The following is a 2,943-nucleotide window of genomic DNA, read 5'->3' as shown; positions in this document are numbered from 1 at the left end:
CCGGGAGGGAGCCCTGAGGCTCGTGGAGGTCAGGATCATGGGCAGAGTCTCCGTCTGATAGCTGCGGAGCGAGAAGCGGATTGGCTGCTGCGAGGGCTCCTTGGGTCGCAGACAGGTGCAGCAATAAATAGCCACTAAGGAGCCCAGGATGATGAAGGCAATGAAGATAGAGCCGACGACCAGGAAGGGGACGTAGACAGGTTCTAGAAGGCAAAAGCAGACATGCACAGAGCTCAGAGAAGGGCCTCTGAGCCTGGCAGCGTCAGGATGGGAGCTGGGAGGCTCCACAGTACCCCTGGGGCCGGCTCGCCCTTTCAGAGCTTGGTACTGGTCACCCCCAAACTGCAGACAGATGACGGAATATTCTTGGTACTCTCAGGGAAGAAGCAAATTGTTACTGTAGCCTCCATGAGCCATAAACCCTCATAATGCACTTCTGGAGGGAGAAAGGAACGAAGTCCACCCTCCCGGTTGCACGCTGGGGAGAAAGGGAAGGTCCGGGGGTTATGATAATGCTGGGTTTGAATCCAGGTTTTAGGGGTCTGACCCATATCTGAGGCTGCAAATCTCCCATCCAAGACTCTCCAAACTAAGCAAAGAGAACCAGGCCCGTTAAATGAGACCCCTGGGATTTTGCAAGACACCGGAAAGAACAGAGTGAAGACATCCATAGAGGGGTCCCCATTACTGTGTCTCCTACTGCACCATGAACTGTCCGCTCTGGCCGCTCCTTTCCAGAGCTGATTTGGGGCGTCTACAGCAGCCATGCCTGTCTCTTAATATCCACCTGGTGACTGGGAAGGTCAGGCCAAACTTGATAGATCATAATGCAGATCTTTGTAGGGGGGGGGCAGATTGTCTACAAGAAAATCCTTCAGTGCCAAGTCCAGGTTCTTTCTCTCTCTAGAAAATTCCCCACCCCAGAGGCATCCCCCGGGCAGTGCTTCAGGTCTCGCCCCTGTCTGATAGGCCCACACTGGGGTGCAGCACCCAACCTAGACGTAGAAAACAGAAAACCTGTATCGACTGTGGCTTTACTGTGTACCAGGCTCTTGCTTATTCATTATCTGCTTCAAATTTCACGGAGCCCCTGCATGGTGAGCATGGTAAGGTCTATCTTCCAGATGTGGAAACACATCAGAGGGTGTTAGCCTTTGCGGAAGACACAGCCAGGGAGGACCAGGTAACAGTCGGCTAGCTGTGGCCTCCCTGGTGTGAACATGTGTGCTTCCACCTGGGCTGCACCACATGGAAGGAGGTGAAGGTGACTGGGCTCCTCAGGCTTACTGTCCCCTGTGCTAAGCATCCACACCCTGAATTAATCTTCAAGCCTAAGTCCTGAGCTACTGCTCATTTTATTTTATTTATTTATTTATTTTTGAGAGGTTTTCGCTATAGGGCTCGCGTGCTCACCAGACAGACAGAGAGAGACATAGAGACAGAAAGCAAGAAAGCACCCCCCAGGGAGGATGGCCACGCCGCAATCCCTTCTCCTCCATTCTCCTCTTGGGATCTTGGGCATGCACGCACACGCACTCGGCATGAGTTTTAAGCCACCGGGTCCGGGACGCGAACCGTGGTCGACTACATGGGAGTCCAGCGACATAGCCATTACACTGACTGCTGGTTCCCTACTGCTCATTTTAGAACTCAGGCCAGGAGTGGCTAAAGGGCCTGACCAAGGTGACCCAGTGGGGACGCCCACAGAACCAGGTCCATCAGAGTTGGCCTGATCCCTCCCCAGTGAGTACCCAGGTTGCTTCTCTGCCCTGCTGCCCTCTCCCAGGAAGGAGTCCTGCTGCAGACGGGCCATGTCACTCACTCTGCAGAGAGCCCGGTCTTGGAGGGAGTGGAGCCAAGACCCAGGAATAGTCTAAGTTTCCCGAGTCCCCTGCCTCCCACTGAGCTTTTTCTCCAGAAGCTACTTCAAAACCCTAGCCTGGAAAGATGGATCCCCAGAATCAGTCCCTTGAGAGTCTAACGCGGTGCTAAGGAAGAGCAGACACCCCTTCCTCTGGGGTACCAGTCCGGGAGTGGGAGGGAGAGGAGGGCCCAGGCACCACCATGAAGGGACTCAGAAGCCCCTCCTCGCCTCTCTGCTCTCCGGCCTCTGGAGTCCTGGAGTGTCACCCTCTGGGCTCCGCCCGCTTCTTCTCCGGTTTCCCGGCCGTAAAACCAGCGCCTAGGGCTCTAAAGGGTTTCCCTGACGTTCGGATTCAGGTGGAAAACTTTTTTTTTTCCAAGGTGTAAATTTCTTCTGCTGGGGTTTTATTCTGCTCTGAAGTGAGCGGAAATTTGACCCGTGTTTTCCGACATGAAAATAGGGGGCGGGGAACCCCCCCCCCCTTCCCCGCGACCCCTGTTTCTGATTCTCCACCTCCAAGACCTGGGCATTTCTGAAACGCGCGACAATAGGGGGTGGGCGGGAGAGAGTAATTCGATGCAGAGAAATGGAAGGAAGTGGGAAGAAGGGGCAGAGGCTTGGAAACTACCAAGAAGCCGTGTGTGTGTGTGTGTGTGTGTGTGTGTGTGTGTGTGTGTTTGGAGGGAGGGGGTTGCTGAAGTTCCTTAGCCGCACGGGTACAGATGAGCGCGCGACAAGTGTCGCGTTTCCCTGCCACGAGCACTTCCCTTAGCTCCCGAAGTGACCATGGCGCTCAATGGGGCGCCCTCACAGTCGCAGAAAGCCCAGCCCAAGCCTAGCACTCTAAGGCCCTTCTTTGCAGGGGTGCAAGCGCCACAGTCCGGGCTGTCCCTGGCACACTTTTCTCTGGGCCGACCTGGGGACGCGCGTGGCGGGGAGCGGGACTGCAAAGCAACAAGGCCCGCGGACCTAAAACGCGACCACCCAGGCCCCCCTGCTACCGGCGCCGGCTAGGTCCCTCCTGCGCACGGAGCCCTCCCGCCCGCACAGCGCCGCCTGCACTTACGCGCGGTGACGCC

General features: G+C 56.2%; 1 pseudogene; it reads right to left on the bottom strand.

Annotated features, from left to right (window-relative positions):
• LOC102498375 (histidine triad nucleotide-binding protein 1 pseudogene) overlaps positions 1-2,943 on the bottom strand; it is a 12,788-nt pseudogene that overhangs the window by 1,060 nt on the left and 8,785 nt on the right.

Source organism: Tupaia chinensis, unplaced genomic scaffold, assembly GCF_000334495.1.
Source record: "Tupaia chinensis unplaced genomic scaffold, TupChi_1.0 Scaffold000442_1, whole genome shotgun sequence".
In the NCBI taxonomy this organism is placed as follows: domain Eukaryota; kingdom Metazoa; phylum Chordata; class Mammalia; order Scandentia; family Tupaiidae; genus Tupaia; species Tupaia belangeri.
This window is presented reverse-complemented; position numbering and strand designations above follow the sequence as displayed.